This window comes from Mycteria americana, chromosome 10 (genome assembly GCF_035582795.1).
Source record: "Mycteria americana isolate JAX WOST 10 ecotype Jacksonville Zoo and Gardens chromosome 10, USCA_MyAme_1.0, whole genome shotgun sequence".
Taxonomy (NCBI): domain Eukaryota; kingdom Metazoa; phylum Chordata; class Aves; order Ciconiiformes; family Ciconiidae; genus Mycteria; species Mycteria americana.
Genome location: NC_134374.1, coordinates 14,490,268 through 14,510,991, shown reverse-complemented (window position 1 = coordinate 14,510,991; position 20,724 = coordinate 14,490,268).

Below are 20,724 nucleotides of genomic sequence, written 5' to 3'. Positions count from 1 at the left end.
GCCACACAGACATTCGCTTTCCCCAAAAGCTTGGATTCGTAAAGGGGCAACACTGTGTATCTCGCTCTCGCAGAGCCCGGCTGCCAAATTGGAAACGTCCAGCGATTGCGCCCACACGAAAGCTGCCAGCACGGAATGCTGTAGCTGGTTTTCACTGTCCCTTGGAACTGCATTCGCTGCCACACAGACATTTGCTTTCCCCAAAAGCTTTGGTTCGTAAAGGGGCAACACTGTGTATCTCGCTCTCGCAGAGCCCGGCTGCCAAATTGGAAACGTCCAGCGATTGCGCCCACACGAAAGCTGCCAGCACGGAATGCTGTAGCTGGTTTTCACTGTCCCTTGGAACTGCATTCGCTGCCACACAGACATTCGCTTTCCCCAAAAGCTTTGGTTCGTAAAGGGGCAACACTGTGTATCTCTCTCTCGCAGAGCCCGGCTGCCAAATTGGAAACGTCCAGCGATTGCGCCCACACGAAAGCTGCCAGCACGGAATGCTGTAGCTGGTTTTCACTGTCCCTTGGAACTGCATTCGCTGCCACACAGACATTCGCTTTCCCCAAAAGCTTTGGTTCGTAAAGGGGCAACACTGTGTATCTCTCTCTCGCAGAGCCCGGCTGCCAAATTGGAAACGTCCAGCGATTGCGCCCACACAAAAGCTGCCAGCACGGAATGCTGTAGCTGGTTTTCACTGTCCCTTGGAACTGCATTCGCTGCCACACAGACATTCGCTTTCCCCAAAAGCTTTGGTTCGTAAAGGGGCAACACTGTGTATCTCGCTCTCGCAGAGCCCGGCTGCCAAATTGGAAACGTCCAGCGATTGCGCCCACACGAAAGCTGCCAGCACGGAATGCTATAGCTGGTTTTCACTGTCCCTTGGAACTGCATTCGCTGCCACACAGACATTCGCTTTCCCCAAAAGCTTTGGTTCGTAAAGGGGCAACACTGTGTATCTCGCTCTCGCAGAGCCCGGCTGCCAAATTGGAAACGTCCAGCGATTGCGCCCACACGAAAGCTGCCAGCACGGAATGCTGTAGCTGGTTTTCACTGTCCCTTGGAACTGCATTCGCTGCCACACAGACATTCGCTTTCCCCAAAAGCTTGGATTCGTAAAGGGGCAACACTGTGTATCTCTCTCTCGCAGAGCCCGGCTGCCAAATTGGAAACGTCCAGCGATTGCGCCCACACGAAAGCTGCCAGCACGGAATGCTGTAGCTGGTTTTCACTGTCCCTTGGAACTGCATTCGCTGCCACACAGACATTCGCTTTCCCCAAAAGCTTGGATTCGTAAAGGGGCAACACTGTGTATCTCTCTCTCGCAGAGCCCGGCTGCCAAATTGGAAACGTCCAGTGATTGCGCCCACACGAAAGCTGCCAGCACGGAATGCTGTAGCTGGTTTTCACTGTCCCTTGGAACTGCATTCGCTGCCACACAGACATTCGCTTTCCCCAAAAGCTTGGATTCGTAAAGGGGCAACACTGTGTATCTCTCTCTCGCAGAGCCCGGCTGCCAAATTGGAAACGTCCAGCGATTGCGCCCACACGAAAGCTGCCAGCACGGAATGCTGTAGCTGGTTTTCACTGTCCCTTGGAACTGCATTCGCTGCCACACAGACATTCGCTTTCCCCAAAAGCTTTGGTTCGTAAAGGGGCAACACTGTGTATCTCTCTCTCGCAGAGCCCGGCTGCCAAATTGGAAACGTCCAGCGATTGCGCCCACACGAAAGCTGCCAGCACGGAATGCTGTAGCTGGTTTTCACTGTCCCTTGGAACTGCATTCGCTGCCACACAGACATTCGCTTTCCCCAAAAGCTTGGATTCGTAAAGGGGCAACACTGTGTATCTCGCTCTCGCAGAGCCCGGCTGCCAAATTGGAAACGTCCAGCGATTGCGCCCACATGAAAGCTGCCAGCACGGAATGCTGTAGCTGGTTTTCACTGTCCCTTGGAACTGCATTCGCTGCCACACAGACATTCGCTTTCCCCAAAAGCTTTGGTTCGTAAAGGGGCAACACTGTGTATCTCTCTCTCGCAGAGCCCGGCTGCCAAATTGGAAACGTCCAGCGATTGCGCCCACACGAAAGCTGCCAGCACGGAATGCTGTAGCTGGTTTTCACTGTCCCTTGGAACTGCATTCGCTGCCACACAGACATTCGCTTTCCCCAAAAGCTTTGGTTCGTAAAGGGGCAACACTGTGTATCTCTCTCTCGCAGAGCCCGGCTGCCAAATTGGAAACGTCCAGCGATTGCGCCCACACGAAAGCTGCCAGCACGGAATGCTGTAGCTGGTTTTCACTGTCCCTTGGAACTGCATTCGCTGCCACACAGACATTCGCTTTCCCCAAAAGCTTTGGTTCGTAAAGGGGCAACACTGTGTATCTCTCTCTCGCAGAGCCCGGCTGCCAAATTGGAAACGTCCAGCGATTGCGCCCACACGAAAGCTGCCAGCACGGAATGCTGTAGCTGGTTTTCACTGTCCCTTGGAACTGCATTCGCTGCCACACAGACATTCGCTTTCCCCAAAAGCTTTGGTTCGTAAAGGGGCAACACTGTGTATCTCGCTCTCGCAGAGACCGGCTGCCAAATTCGAAACGTCCAGCGATTGCGCCCACACGAAAGCTGCCAGCACGGAATGCTATAGCTGGTTTTCACTGTCCCTTGGAACTGCATTCGCTGCCACACAGACATTCGCTTTCCCCAAAAGCTTTGGTTCGTAAAGGGGCAACACTGTGTATCTCGCTCTCGCAGAGCCCGGCTGCCAAATTGGAAACGTCCAGCGATTGCGCCCACACGAAAGCTGCCAGCACGGAATGCTGTAGCTGGTTTTCACTGTCCCTTGGAACTGCATTCGCTGCCACACAGACATTCGCTTTCCCCAAAAGCTTGGATTCGTAAAGGGGCAACACTGTGTATCTCTCTCTCGCAGAGCCCGGCTGCCAAATTGGAAACGTCCAGCGATTGCGCCCACACGAAAGCTGCCAGCACGGAATGCTGTAGCTGGTTTTCACTGTCCCTTGGAACTGCATTCGCTGCCACACAGACATTCGCTTTCCCCAAAAGCTTGGATTCGTAAAGGGGCAACACTGTGTATCTCTCTCTCGCAGAGCCCGGCTGCCAAATTGGAAACGTCCAGTGATTGCGCCCACACGAAAGCTGCCAGCACGGAATGCTGTAGCTGGTTTTCACTGTCCCTTGGAACTGCATTCGCTGCCACACAGACATTCGCTTTCCCCAAAAGCTTGGATTCGTAAAGGGGCAACACTGTGTATCTCTCTCTCGCAGAGCCCGGCTGCCAAATTGGAAACGTCCAGCGATTGCGCCCACACGAAAGCTGCCAGCACGGAATGCTGTAGCTGGTTTTCACTGTCCCTTGGAACTGCATTCGCTGCCACACAGACATTCGCTTTCCCCAAAAGCTTTGGTTCGTAAAGGGGCAACACTGTGTATCTCTCTCTCGCAGAGCCCGGCTGCCAAATTGGAAACGTCCAGCGATTGCGCCCACACGAAAGCTGCCAGCACGGAATGCTGTAGCTGGTTTTCACTGTCCCTTGGAACTGCATTCGCTGCCACACAGACATTCGCTTTCCCCAAAAGCTTGGATTCGTAAAGGGGCAACACTGTGTATCTCGCTCTCGCAGAGCCCGGCTGCCAAATTGGAAACGTCCAGCGATTGCGCCCACACGAAAGCTGCCAGCACGGAATGCTGTAGCTGGTTTTCACTGTCCCTTGGAACTGCATTCGCTGCCACACAGACATTCGCTTTCCCCAAAAGCTTTGGTTCGTAAAGGGGCAACACTGTGTATCTCTCTCTCGCAGAGCCCGGCTGCCAAATTGGAAACGTCCAGCGATTGCGCCCACACGAAAGCTGCCAGCACGGAATGCTGTAGCTGGTTTTCACTGTCCCTTGGAACTGCATTCGCTGCCACACAGACATTCGCTTTCCCCAAAAGCTTTGGTTCGTAAAGGGGCAACACTGTGTATCTCTCTCTCGCAGAGCCCGGCTGCCAAATTGGAAACGTCCAGCGATTGCGCCCACACGAAAGCTGCCAGCACGGAATGCTGTAGCTGGTTTTCACTGTCCCTTGGAACTGCATTCGCTGCCACACAGACATTCGCTTTCCCCAAAAGCTTTGGTTCGTAAAGGGGCAACACTGTGTATCTCTCTCTCGCAGAGCCCGGCTGCCAAATTGGAAACGTCCAGCGATTGCGCCCACACGAAAGCTGCCAGCACGGAATGCTGTAGCTGGTTTTCACTGTCCCTTGGAACTGCATTCGCTGCCACACAGACATTCGCTTTCCCCAAAAGCTTTGGTTCGTAAAGGGGCAACACTGTGTATCTCTCTCTCGCAGAGCCCGGCTGCCAAATTGGAAACGTCCAGCGATTGCGCCCACACGAAAGCTGCCAGCACGGAATGCTGTAGCTGGTTTTCACTGTCCCTTGGAACTGCATTCGCTGCCACACAGACATTCGCTTTCCTCAAAAGCTTGGATTCGTAAAGGGGCAACACTGTGTATCTCGCTCTCGCAGAGACCGGCTGCCAAATTGGAAACGTCCAGCGATTGCGCCCACACGAAAGCTGCCAGCACGGAATGCTGTAGCTGGTTTTCACTGTCCCTTGGAACTGCATTCGCTGCCACACAGACATTCGCTTTCCCCAAAAGCTTTGGTTCGTAAAGGGGCAACACTGTGTATCTCGCTCTCGCAGAGACCGGCTGCCAAATTCGAAACGTCCAGCGATTGCGCCCACACGAAAGCTGCCAGCACGGAATGCTATAGCTGGTTTTCACTGTCCCTTGGAACTGCATTCGCTGCCACACAGACATTCGCTTTCCCCAAAAGCTTTGGTTCGTAAAGGGGCAACACTGTGTATCTCGCTCTCGCAGAGCCCGGCTGCCAAATTGGAAACGTCCAGCGATTGCGCCCACACGAAAGCTGCCAGCACGGAATGCTGTAGCTGGTTTTCACTGTCCCTTGGAACTGCATTCGCTGCCACACAGACATTCGCTTTCCCCAAAAGCTTGGATTCGTAAAGGGGCAACACTGTGTATCTCTCTCTCGCAGAGCCCGGCTGCCAAATTGGAAACGTCCAGCGATTGCGCCCACACGAAAGCTGCCAGCACGGAATGCTGTAGCTGGTTTTCACTGTCCCTTGGAACTGCATTCGCTGCCACACAGACATTCGCTTTCCCCAAAAGCTTGGATTCGTAAAGGGGCAACACTGTGTATCTCTCTCTCGCAGAGCCCGGCTGCCAAATTGGAAACGTCCAGTGATTGCGCCCACACGAAAGCTGCCAGCACGGAATGCTGTAGCTGGTTTTCACTGTCCCTTGGAACTGCATTCGCTGCCACACAGACATTCGCTTTCCCCAAAAGCTTTGGTTCGTAAAGGGGCAACACTGTGTATCTCTCTCTCGCAGAGCCCGGCTGCCAAATTGGAAACGTCCAGCGATTGCGCCCACACGAAAGCTGCCAGCACGGAATGCTGTAGCTGGTTTTCACTGTCCCTTGGAACTGCATTCGCTGCCACACAGACATTCGCTTTCCCCAAAAGCTTTGGTTCGTAAAGGGGCAACACTGTGTATCTCGCTCTCGCAGAGACCGGCTGCCAAATTCGAAACGTCCAGCGATTGCGCCCACACGAAAGCTGCCAGCACGGAATGCTATAGCTGGTTTTCACTGTCCCTTGGAACTGCATTCGCTGCCACACAGACATTCGCTTTCCCCAAAAGCTTTGGTTCGTAAAGGGGCAACACTGTGTATCTCTCTCTCGCAGAGCCCGGCTGCCAAATTGGAAACGTCCAGCGATTGCGCCCACACGAAAGCTGCCAGCACGGAATGCTGTAGCTGGTTTTCACTGTCCCTTGGAACTGCATTCGCTGCCACACAGACATTCGCTTTCCCCAAAAGCTTGGATTCGTAAAGGGGCAACACTGTGTATCTCGCTCTCGCAGAGCCCGGCTGCCAAATTGGAAACGTCCAGCGATTGCGCCCACACGAAAGCTGCCAGCACGGAATGCTGTAGCTGGTTTTCACTGTCCCTTGGAACTGCATTCGCTGCCACACAGACATTCGCTTTCCCCAAAAGCTTTGGTTCGTAAAGGGGCAACACTGTGTATCTCGCTCTCGCAGAGCCCGGCTGCCAAATTGGAAACGTCCAGCGATTGCGCCCACACGAAAGCTGCCAGCACGGAATGCTGTAGCTGGTTTTCACTGTCCCTTGGAACTGCATTCGCTGCCACACAGACATTCGCTTTCCCCAAAAGCTTTGGTTCGTAAAGGGGCAACACTGTGTATCTCTCTCTCGCAGGGCCCGGCTGCCAAATTGGAAACGTCCAGCGATTGCGCCCACACGAAAGCTGCCAGCACGGAATGCTGTAGCTGGTTTTCACTGTCCCTTGGAACTGCATTCGCTGCCACACAGACATTCGCTTTCCCCAAAAGCTTTGGTTCGTAAAGGGGCAACACTGTGTATCTCTCTCTCGCAGAGCCCGGCTGCCAAATTGGAAATGTCCAGCGATTGCGCCCACACGAAAGCTGCCAGCACGGAATGCTGTAGCTGGTTTTCACTGTCCCTTGGAACTGCATTCGCTGCCACACAGACATTCGCTTTTCCCAAAAGCTTTGGTTCGTAAAGGGGCAACACTGTGTATCTCGCTCTCGCAGAGCCCGGCTGCCAAATTGGAAACGTCCAGTGATTGCGCCCACACGAAAGCTGCCAGCACGGAATGCTGTAGCTGGTTTTCACTGTCCCTTGGAACTGCATTCGCTGCCACACAGACATTCGCTTTCCCCAAAAGCTTTGGTTCGTAAAGGGGCAACACTGTGTATCTCTCTCTCGCAGAGCCCGGCTGCCAAATTGGAAACGTCCAGCGATTGCGCCCACACGAAAGCTGCCAGCACGGAATGCTGTAGCTGGTTTTCACTGTCCCTTGGAACTGCATTCGCTGCCACACAGACATTCGCTTTCCCCAAAAGCTTTGGTTCGTAAAGGGGCAACACTGTGTATCTCGCTCTCGCAGAGCCCGGCTGCCAAATTGGAAACATCCAGCGATTGCGCCCACACGAAAGCTGCCAGCACGGAATGCTGTAGCTGGTTTTCACTGTCCCTTGGAACTGCATTCGCTGCCACACAGACATTCGCTTTCCCCAAAAGCTTGGATTCTTAAAGGGGCAACACTGTGTATCTCGCTCTCGCAGAGCCCGGCTGCCAAATTGGAAACGTCCAGCGATTGCGCCCACACGAAAGCTGCCAGCACGGAATGCTGTAGCTGGTTTTCACTGTCCCTTGGAACTGCATTCGCTGCCACACAGACATTCGCTTTTCCCAAAAGCTTTGGTTCGTAAAGGGGCAACACTGTGTATCTCGCTCTCGCAGAGCCCGGCTGCCAAATTGGAAACGTCCAGCGATTGCGCCCACACGAAAGCTGCCAGCACGGAATGCTGTAGCTGGTTTTCACTGTCCCTTGGAACTGCATTCGCTGCCACACAGACATTCGCTTTCCCCAAAAGCTTGGATTCGTAAAGGGGCAACACTGTGTATCTCTCTCTCGCAGAGCCCGGCTGCCAAATTGGAAACGTCCAGCGATTGCGCCCACACGAAAGCTGCCAGCACGGAATGCTGTAGCTGGTTTTCACTGTCCCTTGGAACTGCATTCGCTGCCACACAGACATTCGCTTTCCCCAAAAGCTTTGGTTCGTAAAGGGGCAACACTGTGTATCTCTCTCTCGCAGAGCCCGGCTGCCAAATTGGAAACGTCCAGCGATTGCGCCCACACGGAAGCTGCCAGCACGGAATGCTGTAGCTGGTTTTCACTGTCCCTTGGAACTGCATTCGCTGCCACACAGACATTCGCTTTCCCCAAAAGCTTGGATTCGTAAAGGGGCAACACTGTGTATCTCGCTCTCGCAGAGCCCGGCTGCCAAATTGGAAACGTCCAGCGATTGCGCCCACACGAAAGCTGCCAGCACGGAATGCTGTAGCTGGTTTTCACTGTCCCTTGGAACTGCATTCGCTGCCACACAGACATTCGCTTTCCCCAAAAGCTTGGATTCGTAAAGGGGCAACACTGTGTATCTCGCTCTCGCAGAGCCCGGCTGCCAAATTGGAAACGTCCAGCGATTGCGCCCACACGAAAGCTGCCAGCACGGAATGCTGTAGCTGGTTTTCACTGTCCCTTGGAACTGCATTCGCTGCCACACAGACATTCGCTTTCCCCAAAAGCTTTGGTTCGTAAAGGGGCAACACTGTGTCTCTCTCTCTCGCAGAGCCCGGCTGCCAAATTGGAAACGTCCAGCGATTGCGCCCACACGAAAGCTGCCAGCACGGAATGCTGTAGCTGGTTTTCACTGTCCCTTGGAACTGCATTCGCTGCCACACAGACATTCGCTTTCCCCAAAAGCTTGGATTCGTAAAGGGGCAACACTGTGTATCTCTCTCTCGCAGAGCCCGGCTGCCAAATTGGAAACGTCCAGCGATTGCGCCCACACGAAAGCTGCCAGCACGGAATGCTGTAGCTGGTTTTCACTGTCCCTTGGAACTGCATTCGCTGCCACACAGACATTCGCTTTCCCCAAAAGCTTGGATTCGTAAAGGGGCAACACTGTGTATCTCTCTCTCGCAGAGCCCGGCTGCCAAATTGGAAACGTCCAGTGATTGCGCCCACACGAAAGCTGCCAGCACGGAATGCTGTAGCTGGTTTTCACTGTCCCTTGGAACTGCATTCGCTGCCACACAGACATTCGCTTTCCCCAAAAGCTTTGGTTCGTAAAGGGGCAACACTGTGTATCTCTCTCTCGCAGAGCCCGGCTGCCAAATTGGAAACGTCCAGCGATTGCGCCCACACGAAAGCTGCCAGCACGGAATGCTGTAGCTGGTTTTCACTGTCCCTTGGAACTGCATTCGCTGCCACACAGACATTCGCTTTCCCCAAAAGCTTTGGTTCGTAAAGGGGCAACACTGTGTATCTCGCTCTCGCAGAGACCGGCTGCCAAATTCGAAACGTCCAGCGATTGCGCCCACACGAAAGCTGCCAGCACGGAATGCTATAGCTGGTTTTCACTGTCCCTTGGAACTGCATTCGCTGCCACACAGACATTCGCTTTCCCAAAAGCTTTGGTTCGTAAAGGGGCAACACTGTGTATCTCTCTCTCGCAGAGCCCGGCTGCCAAATTGGAAACGTCCAGCGATTGCGCCCACACGAAAGCTGCCAGCACGGAATGCTGTAGCTGGTTTTCACTGTCCCTTGGAACTGCATTCGCTGCCACACAGACATTCGCTTTCCCCAAAAGCTTGGATTCGTAAAGGGGCAACACTGTGTATCTCGCTCTCGCAGAGCCCGGCTGCCAAATTGGAAACGTCCAGCGATTGCGCCCACACGAAAGCTGCCAGCACGGAATGCTGTAGCTGGTTTTCACTGTCCCTTGGAACTGCATTCGCTGCCACACAGACATTCGCTTTCCCCAAAAGCTTTGGTTCGTAAAGGGGCAACACTGTGTATCTCGCTCTCGCAGAGCCCGGCTGCCAAATTGGAAACGTCCAGCGATTGCGCCCACACGAAAGCTGCCAGCACGGAATGCTGTAGCTGGTTTTCACTGTCCCTTGGAACTGCATTCGCTGCCACACAGACATTCGCTTTCCCCAAAAGCTTTGGTTCGTAAAGGGGCAACACTGTGTATCTCGCTCTCGCAGAGCCCGGCTGCCAAATTGGAAATGTCCAGCGATTGCGCCCACACGAAAGCTGCCAGCACGGAATGCTGTAGCTGGTTTTCACTGTCCCTTGGAACTGCATTCGCTGCCACACAGACATTCGCTTTCCCCAAAAGCTTGGATTCGTAAAGGGGCAACACTGTGTATCTCGCTCTCGCAGAGCCCGGCTGCCAAATTGGAAACGTCCAGCGATTGCGCCCACACGAAAGCTGCCAGCACGGAATGCTGTAGCTGGTTTTCACTGTCCCTTGGAACTGCATTCGCTGCCACACAGACATTCGCTTTCCCCAAAAGCTTTGGTTCGTAAAGGGGCAACACTGTGTATCTCGCTCTCGCAGAGCCCGGCTGCCAAATTGGAAACGTCCAGCGATTGCGCCCACACGAAAGCTGCCAGCACGGAATGCTGTAGCTGGTTTTCACTGTCCCTTGGAACTGCATTCGCTGCCACACAGACATTCGCTTTCCCCAAAAGCTTTGGTTCGTAAAGGGGCAACACTGTGTATCTCTCTCTCGCAGGGCCCGGCTGCCAAATTGGAAACGTCCAGCGATTGCGCCCACACGAAAGCTGCCAGCACGGAATGCTGTAGCTGGTTTTCACTGTCCCTTGGAACTGCATTCGCTGCCACACAGACATTCGCTTTCCCCAAAAGCTTTGGTTCGTAAAGGGGCAACACTGTGTATCTCTCTCTCGCAGAGCCCGGCTGCCAAATTGGAAATGTCCAGCGATTGCGCCCACACGAAAGCTGCCAGCACGGAATGCTGTAGCTGGTTTTCACTGTCCCTTGGAACTGCATTCGCTGCCACACAGACATTCGCTTTTCCCAAAAGCTTTGGTTCGTAAAGGGGCAACACTGTGTATCTCGCTCTCGCAGAGCCCGGCTGCCAAATTGGAAACGTCCAGTGATTGCGCCCACACGAAAGCTGCCAGCACGGAATGCTGTAGCTGGTTTTCACTGTCCCTTGGAACTGCATTCGCTGCCACACAGACATTCGCTTTCCCCAAAAGCTTTGGTTCGTAAAGGGGCAACACTGTGTATCTCTCTCTCGCAGAGCCCGGCTGCCAAATTGGAAACGTCCAGCGATTGCGCCCACACGAAAGCTGCCAGCACGGAATGCTGTAGCTGGTTTTCACTGTCCCTTGGAACTGCATTCGCTGCCACACAGACATTCGCTTTCCCCAAAAGCTTGGATTCGTAAAGGGGCAACACTGTGTATCTCTCTCTCGCAGAGCCCGGCTGCCAAATTGGAAACGTCCAGCGATTGCGCCCACACGAAAGCTGCCAGCACGGAATGCTGTAGCTGGTTTTCACTGTCCCTTGGAACTGCATTCGCTGCCACACAGACATTCGCTTTCCCCAAAAGCTTTGGTTCGTAAAGGGGCAACACTGTGTATCTCTCTCTCGCAGAGCCCGGCTGCCAAATTGGAAACGTCCAGCGATTGCGCCCACACGGAAGCTGCCAGCACGGAATGCTGTAGCTGGTTTTCACTGTCCCTTGGAACTGCATTCGCTGCCACACAGACATTCGCTTTCCCCAAAAGCTTGGATTCGTAAAGGGGCAACACTGTGTATCTCGCTCTCGCAGAGCCCGGCTGCCAAATTGGAAACGTCCAGCGATTGCGCCCACACGAAAGCTGCCAGCACGGAATGCTGTAGCTGGTTTTCACTGTCCCTTGGAACTGCATTCGCTGCCACACAGACATTCGCTTTCCCCAAAAGCTTGGATTCGTAAAGGGGCAACACTGTGTATCTCGCTCTCGCAGAGCCCGGCTGCCAAATTGGAAACGTCCAGCGATTGCGCCCACACGAAAGCTGCCAGCACGGAATGCTGTAGCTGGTTTTCACTGTCCCTTGGAACTGCATTCGCTGCCACACAGACATTCGCTTTCCCCAAAAGCTTTGGTTCGTAAAGGGGCAACACTGTGTCTCTCTCTCTCGCAGAGCCCGGCTGCCAAATTGGAAACGTCCAGCGATTGCGCCCACACGAAAGCTGCCAGCACGGAATGCTGTAGCTGGTTTTCACTGTCCCTTGGAACTGCATTCGCTGCCACACAGACATTCGCTTTCCCCAAAAGCTTGGATTCGTAAAGGGGCAACACTGTGTATCTCTCTCTCGCAGAGCCCGGCTGCCAAATTGGAAACGTCCAGCGATTGCGCCCACACGAAAGCTGCCAGCACGGAATGCTGTAGCTGGTTTTCACTGTCCCTTGGAACTGCATTCGCTGCCACACAGACATTCGCTTTCCCCAAAAGCTTGGATTCGTAAAGGGGCAACACTGTGTATCTCTCTCTCGCAGAGCCCGGCTGCCAAATTGGAAACGTCCAGTGATTGCGCCCACACGAAAGCTGCCAGCACGGAATGCTGTAGCTGGTTTTCACTGTCCCTTGGAACTGCATTCGCTGCCACACAGACATTCGCTTTCCCCAAAAGCTTTGGTTCGTAAAGGGGCAACACTGTGTATCTCTCTCTCGCAGAGCCCGGCTGCCAAATTGGAAACGTCCAGCGATTGCGCCCACACGAAAGCTGCCAGCACGGAATGCTGTAGCTGGTTTTCACTGTCCCTTGGAACTGCATTCGCTGCCACACAGACATTCGCTTTCCCCAAAAGCTTTGGTTCGTAAAGGGGCAACACTGTGTATCTCGCTCTCGCAGAGACCGGCTGCCAAATTCGAAACGTCCAGCGATTGCGCCCACACGAAAGCTGCCAGCACGGAATGCTATAGCTGGTTTTCACTGTCCCTTGGAACTGCATTCGCTGCCACACAGACATTCGCTTTCCCAAAAGCTTTGGTTCGTAAAGGGGCAACACTGTGTATCTCTCTCTCGCAGAGCCCGGCTGCCAAATTGGAAACGTCCAGCGATTGCGCCCACACGAAAGCTGCCAGCACGGAATGCTGTAGCTGGTTTTCACTGTCCCTTGGAACTGCATTCGCTGCCACACAGACATTCGCTTTCCCCAAAAGCTTGGATTCGTAAAGGGGCAACACTGTGTATCTCGCTCTCGCAGAGCCCGGCTGCCAAATTGGAAACGTCCAGCGATTGCGCCCACACGAAAGCTGCCAGCACGGAATGCTGTAGCTGGTTTTCACTGTCCCTTGGAACTGCATTCGCTGCCACACAGACATTCGCTTTCCCCAAAAGCTTTGGTTCGTAAAGGGGCAACACTGTGTATCTCGCTCTCGCAGAGCCCGGCTGCCAAATTGGAAACGTCCAGCGATTGCGCCCACACGAAAGCTGCCAGCACGGAATGCTGTAGCTGGTTTTCACTGTCCCTTGGAACTGCATTCGCTGCCACACAGACATTCGCTTTCCCCAAAAGCTTTGGTTCGTAAAGGGGCAACACTGTGTATCTCGCTCTCGCAGAGCCCGGCTGGCAAATTGGAAATGTCCAGCGATTGCGCCCACACGAAAGCTGCCAGCACGGAATGCTGTAGCTGGTTTTCACTGTCCCTTGGAACTGCATTCGCTGCCACACAGACATTCGCTTTCCCCAAAAGCTTGGATTCGTAAAGGGGCAACACTGTGTATCTCGCTCTCGCAGAGCCCGGCTGCCAAATTGGAAACGTCCAGCGATTGCGCCCACACGAAAGCTGCCAGCACGGAATGCTGTAGCTGGTTTTCACTGTCCCTTGGAACTGCATTCGCTGCCACACAGACATTCGCTTTCCCCAAAAGCTTTGGTTCGTAAAGGGGCAACACTGTGTATCTCGCTCTCGCAGAGCCCGGCTGCCAAATTGGAAACGTCCAGCGATTGCGCCCACACGAAAGCTGCCAGCACGGAATGCTGTAGCTGGTTTTCACTGTCCCTTGGAACTGCATTCGCTGCCACACAGACATTCGCTTTCCCCAAAAGCTTTGGTTCGTAAAGGGGCAACACTGTGTATCTCTCTCTCGCAGGGCCCGGCTGCCAAATTGGAAACGTCCAGCGATTGCGCCCACACGAAAGCTGCCAGCACGGAATGCTGTAGCTGGTTTTCACTGTCCCTTGGAACTGCATTCGCTGCCACACAGACATTCGCTTTCCCCAAAAGCTTTGGTTCGTAAAGGGGCAACACTGTGTATCTCTCTCTCGCAGAGCCCGGCTGCCAAATTGGAAATGTCCAGCGATTGCGCCCACACGAAAGCTGCCAGCACGGAATGCTGTAGCTGGTTTTCACTGTCCCTTGGAACTGCATTCGCTGCCACACAGACATTCGCTTTTCCCAAAAGCTTTGGTTCGTAAAGGGGCAACACTGTGTATCTCGCTCTCGCAGAGCCCGGCTGCCAAATTGGAAACGTCCAGTGATTGCGCCCACACGAAAGCTGCCAGCACGGAATGCTGTAGCTGGTTTTCACTGTCCCTTGGAACTGCATTCGCTGCCACACAGACATTCGCTTTCCCCAAAAGCTTTGGTTCGTAAAGGGGCAACACTGTGTATCTCTCTCTCGCAGAGCCCGGCTGCCAAATTGGAAACGTCCAGCGATTGCGCCCACACGAAAGCTGCCAGCACGGAATGCTGTAGCTGGTTTTCACTGTCCCTTGGAACTGCATTCGCTGCCACACAGACATTCGCTTTCCCCAAAAGCTTTGGTTCGTAAAGGGGCAACACTGTGTATCTCGCTCTCGCAGAGCCCGGCTGCCAAATTGGAAACATCCAGCGATTGCGCCCACACGAAAGCTGCCAGCACGGAATGCTGTAGCTGGTTTTCACTGTCCCTTGGAACTGCATTCGCTGCCACACAGACATTCGCTTTCCCCAAAAGCTTGGATTCTTAAAGGGGCAACACTGTGTATCTCGCTCTCGCAGAGCCCGGCTGCCAAATTGGAAACGTCCAGCGATTGCGCCCACACGAAAGCTGCCAGCACGGAATGCTGTAGCTGGTTTTCACTGTCCCTTGGAACTGCATTCGCTGCCACACAGACATTCGCTTTCCCCAAAAGCTTTGGTTCGTAAAGGGGCAACACTGTGTATCTCGCTCTCGCAGAGCCCGGCTGCCAAATTGGAAATGTCCAGCGATTGCGCCCACACGAAAGCTGCCAGCACGGAATGCTGTAGCTGGTTTTCACTGTCCCTTGGAACTGCATTCGCTGCCACACAGACATTCGCTTTCCCCAAAAGCTTGGATTCGTAAAGGGGCAACACTGTGTATCTCGCTCTCGCAGAGCCCGGCTGCCAAATTGGAAACGTCCAGCGATTGCGCCCACACGAAAGCTGCCAGCACGGAATGCTGTAGCTGGTTTTCACTGTCCCTTGGAACTGCATTCGCTGCCACACAGACATTCGCTTTCCCCAAAAGCTTTGGTTCGTAAAGGGGCAACACTGTGTATCTCGCTCTCGCAGAGCCCGGCTGCCAAATTGGAAACGTCCAGCGATTGCGCCCACACGAAAGCTGCCAGCACGGAATGCTGTAGCTGGTTTTCACTGTCCCTTGGAACTGCATTCGCTGCCACACAGACATTCGCTTTCCCCAAAAGCTTTGGTTCGTAAAGGGGCAACACTGTGTATCTCTCTCTCGCAGGGCCCGGCTGCCAAATTGGAAACGTCCAGCGATTGCGCCCACACGAAAGCTGCCAGCACGGAATGCTGTAGCTGGTTTTCACTGTCCCTTGGAACTGCATTCGCTGCCACACAGACATTCGCTTTCCCCAAAAGCTTTGGTTCGTAAAGGGGCAACACTGTGTATCTCTCTCTCGCAGAGCCCGGCTGCCAAATTGGAAATGTCCAGCGATTGCGCCCACACGAAAGCTGCCAGCACGGAATGCTGTAGCTGGTTTTCACTGTCCCTTGGAACTGCATTCGCTGCCACACAGACATTCGCTTTTCCCAAAAGCTTTGGTTCGTAAAGGGGCAACACTGTGTATCTCGCTCTCGCAGAGCCCGGCTGCCAAATTGGAAACGTCCAGTGATTGCGCCCACACGAAAGCTGCCAGCACGGAATGCTGTAGCTGGTTTTCACTGTCCCTTGGAACTGCATTCGCTGCCACACAGACATTCGCTTTCCCCAAAAGCTTTGGTTCGTAAAGGGGCAACACTGTGTATCTCTCTCTCGCAGAGCCCGGCTGCCAAATTGGAAACGTCCAGCGATTGCGCCCACACGAAAGCTGCCAGCACGGAATGCTGTAGCTGGTTTTCACTGTCCCTTGGAACTGCATTCGCTGCCACACAGACATTCGCTTTCCCCAAAAGCTTGGATTCGTAAAGGGGCAACACTGTGTATCTCTCTCTCGCAGAGCCCGGCTGCCAAATTGGAAACGTCCAGCGATTGCGCCCACACGAAAGCTGCCAGCACGGAATGCTGTAGCTGGTTTTCACTGTCCCTTGGAACTGCATTCGCTGCCACACAGACATTCGCTTTCCCCAAAAGCTTTGGTTCGTAAAGGGGCAACACTGTGTCTCTCTCTCTCGCAGAGCCCGGCTGCCAAATTGGAAACGTCCAGCGATTGCGCCCACACGGAAGCTGCCAGCACGGAATGCTGTAGCTGGTTTTCACTGTCCCTTGGAACTGCATTCGCTGCCACACAGACATTCGCTTTCCCCAAAAGCTTGGATTCGTAAAGGGGCAACACTGTGTATCTCGCTCTCGCAGAGCCCGGCTGCCAAATTGGAAACGTCCAGCGATTGCGCCCACACGAAAGCTGCCAGCACGGAATGCTGTAGCTGGTTTTCACTGTCCCTTGGAACTGCATTCGCTGCCACACAGACATTCGCTTTCCCCAAAAGCTTGGATTCGTAAAGGGGCAACACTGTGTATCTCGCTCTCGCAGAGCCCGGCTGCCAAATTGGAAACGTCCAGCGATTGCGCCCACACGAAAGCTGCCAGCACGGAATGCTGTAGCTGGTTTTCACTGTCCCTTGGAACTGCATTCGCTGCCACACAGACATTCGCTTTCCCCAAAAGCTTTGGTTCGTAAAGGGGCAACACTGTGTCTCTCTCTCTCGCAGAGCCCGGCTGCCAAATTGGAAACGTCCAGCGATTGCGCCCACACGAAAGCTGCCAGCACGGAATGCTGTAGCTGGTTTTCACTGTCCCTTGGAACTGCATTCGCTGCCACACAGACATTCGCTTTCCCCAAAAGCTTGGATTCGTAAAGGGGCAACACTGTGTATCTCTCTCTCGCAGAGCCCGGCTGCCAAATTGGAAACGTCCAGCGATTGCGCCCACACGAAAGCTGCCAGCACGGAATGCTGTAGCTGGTTTTCACTGTCCCTTGGAACTGCATTCGCTGCCACACAGACATTCGCTTTCCCCAAAAGCTTGGATTCGTAAAGGGGCAACACTGTGTATCTCTCTCTCGCAGAGCCCGGCTGCCAAATTGGAAACGTCCAGTGATTGCGCCCACACGAAAGCTGCCAGCACGGAATGCTGTAGCTGGTTTTCACTGTCCCTTGGAACTGCATTCGCTGCCACACAGACATTCGCTTTCCCCAAAAGCTTTGGTTCGTAAAGGGGCAACACTGTGTATCTCTCTCTCGCAGAGCCCGGCTGCCAAATTGGAAACGTCCAGCGATTGCGCCCACACGAAAGCTGCCAGCACGGAATGCTGTAGCTGGTTTTCACTGTCCCTTGGAACTGCATTCGCTGCCACACAGACATTCGCTTTCCCCAAAAGCTTTGGTTCGTAAAGGGGCAACACTGTGTATCTCGCTCTCGCAGAGACCGGCTGCCAAATTCGAAACGTCCAGCGATTGCGCCCACACGAAAGCTGCCAGCACGGAATGCTATAGCTGGTTTTCACTGTCCCTTGGAACTGCATTCGCTGCCACACAGACATTCGCTTTCCCAAAAGCTTTGGTTCGTAAAGGGGCAACACTGTGTATCTCTCTCTCGCAGAGCCCGGCTGCCAAATTGGAAACGTCCAGCGATTGCGCCCACACGAAAGCTGCCAGCACGGAATGCTGTAGCTGGTTTTCACTGTCCCTTGGAACTGCATTCGCTGCCACACAGACATTCGCTTTCCCCAAAAGCTTGGATTCGTAAAGGGGCAACACTGTGTATCTCGCTCTCGCAGAGCCCGGCTGCCAAATTGGAAACGTCCAGCGATTGCGCCCACACGAAAGCTGCCAGCACGGAATGCTGTAGCTGGTTTTCACTGTCCCTTGGAACTGCATTCGCTGCCACACAGACATTCGCTTTCCCCAAAAGCTTTGGTTCGTAAAGGGGCAACACTGTGTATCTCGCTCTCGCAGAGCCCGGCTGCCAAATTGGAAACGTCCAGCGATTGCGCCCACACGAAAGCTGCCAGCACGGAATGCTGTAGCTGGTTTTCACTGTCCCTTGGAACTGCATTCGCTGCCACACAGACATTCGCTTTCCCCAAAAGCTTTGGTTCGTAAAGGGGCAACACTGTGTATCTCGCTCTCGCAGAGCCCGGCTGCCAAATTGGAAATGTCCAGCGATTGCGCCCACACGAAAGCTGCCAGCACGGAATGCTGTAGCTGGTTTTCACTGTCCCTTGGAACTGCATTCGCTGCCACACAGACATTCGCTTTCCCCAAAAGCTTGGATTCGTAAAGGGGCAACACTGTGTATCTCGCTCTCGCAGAGCCCGGCTGCCAAATTGGAAACGTCCAGCGATTGCGCCCACACGAAAGCTGCCAGCACGGAATGCTGTAGCTGGTTTTCACTGTCCCTTGGAACTGCATTCGCTGCCACACAGACATTCGCTTTCCCCAAAAGCTTTGGTTCGTAAAGGGGCAACACTGTGTATCTCGCTCTCGCAGAGCCCGGCTGCCAAATTGGAAACGTCCAGCGATTGCGCCCACACGAAAGCTGCCAGCACGGAATGCTGTAGCTGGTTTTCACTGTCCCTTGGAACTGCATTCGCTGCCACACAGACATTCGCTTTCCCCAAAAGCTTTGGTTCGTAAAGGGGCAACACTGTGTATCTCTCTCTCGCAGGGCCCGGCTGCCAAATTGGAAACGTCCAGCGATTGCGCCCACACGAAAGCTGCCAGCACGGAATGCTGTAGCTGGTTTTCACTGTCCCTTGGAACTGCATTCGCTGCCACACAGACATTCGCTTTCCCCAAAAGCTTTGGTTCGTAAAGGGGCAACACTGTGTATCTCTCTCTCGCAGAGCCCGGCTGCCAAATTGGAAATGTCCAGCGATTGCGCCCACACGAAAGCTGCCAGCACGGAATGCTGTAGCTGGTTTTCACTGTCCCTTGGAACTGCATTCGCTGCCACACAGACATTCGCTTTTCCCAAAAGCTTTGGTTCGTAAAGGGGCAACACTGTGTATCTCGCTCTCGCAGAGCCCGGCTGCCAAATTGGAAACGTCCAGTGATTGCGCCCACACGAAAGCTGCCAGCACGGAATGCTGTAGCTGGTTTTCACTGTCCCTTGGAACTGCATTCGCTGCCACACAGACATTCGCTTTCCCCAAAAGCTTTGGTTCGTAAAGGGGCAACACTGTGTATCTCTCTCTCGCAGAGCCCGGCTGCCAAATTGGAAACGTCCAGCGATTGCGCCCACACGAAAGCTGCCAGCACGGAATGCTGTAGCTGGTTTTCACTGTCCCTTGGAACTGCATTCGCTGCCACACAGACATTCGCTTTCCCCAAAAGCTTTGGTTCGTAAAGGGGCAACACTGTGTATCTCGCTCTCGCAGAGCCCGGCTGCCAAATTGGAAACATCCAGCGATTGCGCCCACACGAAAGCTGCCAGCACGGAATGCTGTAGCTGGTTTTCACTGTCCCTTGGAACTGCATTCGCTGCCACACAGACATTCGCTTTCCCCAAAAGCTTTGGTTCGTAAAGGGGCAACACTGTGTATCTCGCTCTCGCAGAGCCCGGCTGCCAAATTGGAAACGTCCAGCGATTGCGCCCACACGAAAGCTGCCAGCACGGAATGCTGTAGCTGGTTTTCACTGTCCCTTGGAACTGCATTCGCTGCCACACAGACATTCGCTTTCCCCAAAAGCTTGGATTCGTAAAGGGGCAACACTGTGTATCTCTCTCTCGCAGAGCCCGGCTGCCAAATTGGAAACGTCCAGTGATTGCGCCCACACGAAAGCTGCCAGCACGGAATGCTGTAGCTGGTTTTCACTGTCCCTTGGAACTGCATTCGCTGCCACACAGACATTCGCTTTCCCCAAAAGCTTTGGTTCGTAAAGGGGCAACACTGTGTATCTCTCTCTCGCAGAGCCCGGCTGCCAAATTGGAAACGTCCAGCGATTGCGCCCACACGAAAGCTGCCAGCACGGAATGCTGTAGCTGGTTTTCACTGTCCCTTGGAACTGCATTCGCTGCCACACAGACATTCGCTTTCCCCAAAAGCTTTGGTTCGTAAAGGGGCAACACTGTGTATCTCGCTCTCGCAGAGACCGGCTGCCAAATTCGAAACGTCCAGCGATTGCGCCCACACGAAAGCTGCCAGCACGGAATGCTATAGCTGGTTTTCACTGTCCCTTGGAACTGCATTCGCTGCCACACAGACATTCGCTTTCCCCAAAAGCTTTGGTTCGTAAAGGGGCAACACTGTGTATCTCTCTCTCGCAGAGCCCGGCTGCCAAATTGGAAACGTCCAGCGATTGCGCCCACACGAAAGCTGCCAGCACGGAATGCTGTAGCTGGTTTTCACTGTCCCTTGGAACTGCATTCGCTGCCACACAGACATTCGCTTTCCCCAAAAGCTTGGATTCGTAAAGGGGCAACACTGTGTATCTCGCTCTCGCAGAGCCCGGCTGCCAAATTGGAAACGTCCAGCGATTGCGCCCACACGAAAGCTGCCAGCACGGAATGCTGTAGCTGGTTTTCACTGTCCCTTGGAACTGCATTCGCTGCCACACAGACATTCGCTTTCCCCAAAAGCTTTGGTTCGTAAAGGGGCAACACTGTGTATCTCGCTCTCGCAGAGCCCGGCTGCCAAATTGGAAACGTCCAGCGATTGCGCCCACACGAAAGCTGCCAGCACGGAATGCTGTAGCTGGTTTTCACTGTCCCTTGGAACTGCATTCGCTGCCACACAGACATTCGCTTTCCCCAAAAGCTTTGGTTCGTAAAGGGGCAACACTGTGTATCTCGCTCTCGCAGAGCCCG